Raw genomic sequence first — 6460 nt, forward strand, 5'->3', positions numbered from 1 at the left:
GACATGGGTCCAGGGATGTTATGGTGATGATGAGGCCATTCCCAACTTAATTAACCAAGCCTTTTATCTCTTTTTTTTTTCTTTTTTTGCTACCTAGCATTTATTTATCACTTGCGCGAAATTTGGGTTGGCCATCGCCACGAATACAGGACGTGACAGTAGAAAGGAAAGACGGAAAGAAAGAAAGAGAAGAAGAAGAAACGACTGTATGAGCAGCTCAGGAGGAAAAAAACACGAAGAGAGCTGTAGACATCCCGGTGTGGTAAAGAAAAGAAGCAAAACAGAAAAGCAAGGGGAAAAAATCAAGTCTGTCAGTTCACACTGCAATTGAGGAGGGGGTGCACCGTTCCTGGAAGTACTGCAATACCAGGTCGATGCGTGGAGTGGACAGAGCAAGCTCCTATTCCATCTCCCTGCTCCAAAAATCCATTTAATATATTGTCCTCAGATAGAGGATGTATCAGACATTACACTGATAAGAACAGATACTACACTTGATCTTAGCCAAAAGGCCGAGAAGCGATAAAGCCTTTTATCTTGATGCTTGCCCTCATGAAATTTATTTCTGCAGTGGTAATGATGAGCTTAAGTGTCGCCCCCAGAGAACCTGTTTTGTTGCTCAGATGTGGCTCCTTTTTCTAAGCCAACTCTGCAAATAAACTCACTACCTACCCCACTATATGGGACCTGTCACCCAAGTGTGTAAGTCTCCCTGGCAACATGGAACATGACTCCGAGGGAAGAGCTTGGCCCTGAGAGTGTGGAATTGAGAATGCCTTCTTGGCCAAAAGGAGGAAAAGAAATGAAACAAAGTTTCAATGGCTGAGAGATTTCAAATAGAGTCAAGAGGTCATTCTGGAGGTTAGTCTTATACAAGCTTCAGCCAGATATTGCAAATTGCCACGGTATGCCAAGCCCCAACCAGCATTATTCCTGAAAACTCTAAAGAATGTCGTGGGCTCTATCTAAAACTCTGTACATATTTTACTTATTTATTTTTCTGAAACTTTAAGGCTTTAAATTGTGCCTATGCCAGAGACCCAGAAACCAGAGTTACCAGTCTCTCCAATAACATCCACATTTTCATTCCTCTACCCCATAATGTCAACACACCTTTCCAGCATGAGGAAGTTAAAATGAATGGTCATTGTTCTGATATCAAGATTGAGAAAATAATCAAATGAGAAGGAGGACATATAACCGAGAGACTGGATTTAACAAATGATTAAGACTACTGACTCATTAGCTAGCTAGCTAGATATAGGTATAGATAAAGACATAGATAGAGATATAGATTTTTGCTTTCTAGGAAATTAGAATAGCCATAAGGAAATACCTGAAATGGTTCAACTATAATCAGTAAACTTTATCTTTGATAATGATTGTATAACTATAGAGTTTTATCATGTGACTATGTGATTGTATAAATCTTGTGACTGACACTCCCTTTATCTAGTGTTGGAGTAGATGAGTAATGAAATAAAGACATACATGAAAAAAATAATAGGTTGGGAATATGAGGGAAAAAATACCCCTACTTAAAATATGGACAATATTTATAGTACTACTTTAATAATCTTTCATCAATTATAACAAATGTAACTACTGTTAAAAAGAGTATAATTACAAAAAAGTTTATGGTCAATTGTAATAAACTTTAGATATCAATGCAAGTTTGGTGGTGGAGTTGTGTATGAGAATCCTGTATTTAATGCATGATTTTTCCATAAACCCACATCATCTCAAATAAAAATTTTTTAATCAAAAATTAAAATTTTAATTAAAAATTTTAATATATCTCATCCTCCAAAACTGATGCCAATCATTTCTTATGAATAAATTTTTAAAAATTAGTAACACAGGAGTAAAGTGCATAAATTATCCTTCCCACAAACTCCAGCAAATTCTAAATAATGTTTTTCCTTGAAAAGACTTATTTGCTGCACATTCATAAGTCAGCTAAGTCTAATTGGAAATAAATATTTAAACATTCCTTCATTTAAGTCTCGTAACTCTTTAAAATGTGTTTTTATATAGATTGCACCTATATTCTTACATTTCTCCTAGTATAATGCATTCTTTTTCTATATATCTGATTTTGTTCTTTGAATAGTGTACAGTCATGAAATATAAATTAACACATGAGCTATCGTGATTGAGTATTTGATGGGAAGCAATATTTATTCTTTATCTTTACTGGAAGAAATCCTTCAAAGCCATTAATTCCTGAAGCATGTCAATTTAAGAGTTATGAAACTACAATGTAGTAAAGAGATTTATTGTTGATTTTTAATGAGTTACACATCATTTTACTCTGTCTAGGCTCTTAACATAAAGAATGCTTTATCCTACTAAAATAATAATCCCATGAAATAAATATATAATTTACAGTAACATAATGTTTATGTGATTCAAAAATAAAGTGATTGATCATGATTCTGTACCCTAAAATCAAAATCGTATTCACTACTCCTTAATTGTCCTGTTTTGGCATATTAGCCATACTTTATAAATTTTAACTTTCTTTTCTTTCTTAAGAATTTTACTACTTTCTCTGCATAACTAAAATAAACTTTAATATTTTCACATTTGTATTGAAAGCAAGTTCATTGCTTGCAGTGTGTTCAGCACCCTGTTATGTGCTAAAATACTGCTTCAATGTTTGATGCTTTCCTGATAAAATTCAATAATGACATCAAGTCTGTATAAAATGTCTTTCTTAAGTCACATTTCAGAATGTGCAAAAATAATATTTGATTTTACTGTAACTTATGCTAAAGAGACAGATACCTTATTTACCATAAGATAGGGATATAGTCAGTTTAGAACCTTTTGTTATTAAAGGATTTAACTATTTTTTCTTTAAGACTTACTCTTTTGTGTTTGAAATTATGAATGAGAACAAAAGTAAGTGAAACTTAAAACTCACTAAAGTGTCTGTCACAAAGAAGATGGAAGTAGTCAATAGGCTTCTGAGTCATTGCTAGTAATATTATTATCAAGGAATCCAGATGGACAACATTAAACCTGGATTTCTAATATTGAGAATCTCCTTACCTAAAGAGCACTCTGCTTCTTGCTATCTTGGCATTAGCAAACAGAATTGTTGCTATAAACAGAACAAGGATGCTGGTGGTTTTATCCCTGTTGTCCATCTTCCACAGGCTTGAACTCTAAATTATTCCAAAATGAAATACTGCCCCTCTTGCTGGAACTGACACGCTTAACCTGTTCTTTAGAATTATAGGAGACGCATCTTTGTATTCTATTATATGTGGAAATGGAGTACCACAAATATTCTTTACTTACCAATGAATGGCATTAAACATGCAAATATAACCATGACTTACCATGATTAGTGATAGAGCATTAAAGAACCTATTTATCTATATCATTCCTTCAGCCCTGATGGAGAATGGGTCATTTGCCTAGCACAAGCCCAGATACTGGCTTGTCAGTCACAGAACAAATTCTCTTTTAGTATATATTTTATCAAAACCACAACATCGTATTTTCTTTTACATAGTTGTACTGGCCTGTATGATTGTAATGGGGGATTCCAATTTAACAATAGCATTAAGGTCAAAATAAAAAAGTTCCACATACATTCAATGAGACATTGAAAAGATAATTTAAGCAAATAAGTATAATTTTTGTTATATACTTGGTTTAGGTAAACTTTAGATAATATTTGTAATTAATAAGTGTTGTGTATATGTAGCAACTCATGACTCATATCTGTTATGTAAATGATATTTTAAGCCTGATTGTACTGTGCACACACATGAAGTGTGGTGTCTGAAAGAATGCAAGTGGGGACATTTGTTGTGGAATAATATGATTAATATATGAAATGCAAAAATTGATAAAAATATGCTTGAGTATGTATTTTTGAAACTGTACTACACTACCAACATAAAAACATATACTTTGTATGTATCATATTATATAAACACAAATGACAATAACAATGTTCTGTACCATAGAGACAATTATAGATGTGCAATCCTGTTAGGAAGGTTTTGAAATCTGCTGAGAAAATTCAGTATAAACATATTAATACCATAAAATAGAAACAAAATCAAAAGCATAAAAAGCATGAGCTGCACATTGTTTAAAGTCATAATCCATCAACAAGTAAATTAAGATTGTTCAATGAAACTTTCAGTGTAACAAAACAGTAAAAAAATAAAGACTTAAGACTTAAAGGTAGATGAATCCATGTTGCCATCAGAAAATTAAGCAATGTCTTCCATACAACAGTATCAATAATTAACAAATAACAAAAGATTTGGGACACACATTATAACATCTATTGAATATTAAAATATAATGCTTTTAATATTTATGAACTATTAATTATATTTTTAGGTTTGGTCTCATAAGTTTTATCCACAATATTTCATCATTTGTAATCAAGCTATATACTAAAAATACCAAAGCAAATGTTCATGTAAGACTAGTTTGTAAAGATACACATAAAGTGGTTTAAAAATAAATAAAAGAAATAACATTTATTCTGTAGTAATTTGCCAAATGTAGAATATGTTCAAAACGGTTCTCAGAGAAGATGTTTTTACCATAAAATCCATGCATTGTAAAGGAATGAAGATGGGCAATACATAAAATGTGTTTGCTTTAAAACATTTTCAGTGTGCACATTTTGCACATCTTTTATCAGATTTACCTCTATTTCGTATTATTTGAGGATATTGTATATTTTTAAATCAAAATTTCTGATCCATTACTAGCCTATAATGCAGTTGCTTTTGTATCAAATCTAGTGTCCTGCAACTTTGCTAAACTCACTTATTACTTTTAGGTGATGATGACAATACTGACTGAAGACAATTTTGCTTATTCACTTTCTACCTCAATACAATTACTTTTATTCCATGCCTTATGACAATTGTGAACACGTCCAATTTCAAAAATTGAAATGAGCTGTAATGGGATATGAGAATAAGAAGGATAAAAAGGAAAGAAGATTTTGAAGTAAAGCTTGCCAAGTACTTTCCAAGGTTAATGACAAACCAAAGTTACAGAAAGCCCCAAGAGCTTATTCCAATATTCAAACCAATGTTCAAACTCTATGAAACTAAGGATGAAGTAAAAAGACTTGAAAGAAAATGAGGGGTGACACCTCATCTACAGAACAGCAAGTGTAAAGACTGCTTTGGACTTCTCTTCAGAAACCATGTTGTAAGAAAGAAGAGAGCAGAGTGAAAAATGTAAGCATTGAAGGATTGCCACAAACAATCTAGCATTCTGGATGAGTGAAATTATCCTCCAATCTCAAGAAAAACTGAAGACTTTCCCAGCCAAACAAAAACTGAGCTAATTGTCACCATTAGGCCCACCTTAGAAGAAATGCTAAATGAAGTTCTTCAAAGAAAAGAACAATGCTATAGTTAAGAAAATTGAATATACTTATAAAGGAAGAAAAAGACTTAGAGAAAGAAAAAAATGAAGGTAAAATAATAAATCTATTAATATTAATCTAATAGACAACTGCTTGCTCAAGATAATAATAGTGATGCATTTGTTGATTATGCTTGTAACTAAGGGAAACTACTAACATAAATATTACAAGAGATGAAAGGGAAAAACTGTAATTTTCACTATAAATTTCCTGCACTACCTGAGAAGCTATAGTGTCATTTGAAGGTGGATTTAGATTAGTTGTAAATGCATATTGAAAAGTCTGTGGCAGGGCGGTGCAACAGTGGCTCAGTGGCAGAATTCTCTCCTGCCATGCTGGAGATGTGGATTCAATTCCTGGAGCCTGCCTATGCAAAAAAAAAAAAAGGCTTTGGCAATCACTAAGAAAATAAACAGAGAAATATAATGTGCTAAGGAGAGAAAATGGAATAAATAACAACTCCAGTAAAACCAGTTATGGTGAGAAAAAGAGGGTAAGATAAGGAATCAACAAAGAAAAACTACGGTGAAAAGAAAATTGTTAAATATATGGACGACACAAATAATTACTTTAAATGTGAATGATCTAGATGCATTGGTTAAAAGACAGAGACACACTGACTCAATATAAAAACAAAACCCAAATAAATATATGTTGTTTACAAGAAAACACTTTAAAGTCACAGGTAGATTACAATGATAGTACAGAGAAAGTGATATCATGCTAACACTAATGTAAAAAACAGCTGGAGTATTGATATTAATTTCAGACAAATCACAGTTTAGAATAAGGAAAATTATCACAGATGAGGAGGGATATTGAACAATTCTAAAAGACTAAATTTTCCAATAAATGCTACAAATCCTTAATATGCATGCCCTAATAAAAGAACATCAACGAGAAGAAATAAGCAAATCCATTAACACGGTTGGAGATTTCAAAACTCTTCTATCATTAATTGACATCTACAAGTGCAATTTTACAGCTATATATCTTTTGTCGGTTTCCAGTTACTGCTATTGTGATCATAATTCATTT

At 32.2% G+C, this 6460-nt stretch overlaps 1 long non-coding RNA gene and 1 other non-coding gene across 2 annotated transcripts in view; one reads left to right on the forward strand and one right to left on the reverse strand.

Annotated features, from left to right (window-relative positions):
• LOC143684144 (uncharacterized) overlaps positions 1–2154 on the forward strand; it is a 31142-nt gene extending 28988 nt beyond the window's left edge. The window contains exon 4 of the long non-coding RNA XR_013175875.1: positions 98–2154. This is a non-coding gene — a long non-coding RNA (uncharacterized LOC143684144). The remainder of the gene's footprint in view (positions 1–97) is intronic.
• LOC143685371 (U2 spliceosomal RNA) lies at positions 334–524 on the reverse strand. Its single transcript, XR_013176614.1, has one exon. It is a non-coding gene; the product is annotated as a U2 spliceosomal RNA (small nuclear RNA).
• Positions 2155–6460: the final 4306 nt, after the last annotated feature.

Source organism: Tamandua tetradactyla, chromosome 5 (genome assembly GCF_023851605.1).
Source record: "Tamandua tetradactyla isolate mTamTet1 chromosome 5, mTamTet1.pri, whole genome shotgun sequence".
Taxonomy (NCBI): Eukaryota; Metazoa; Chordata; class Mammalia; order Pilosa; family Myrmecophagidae; genus Tamandua; species Tamandua tetradactyla.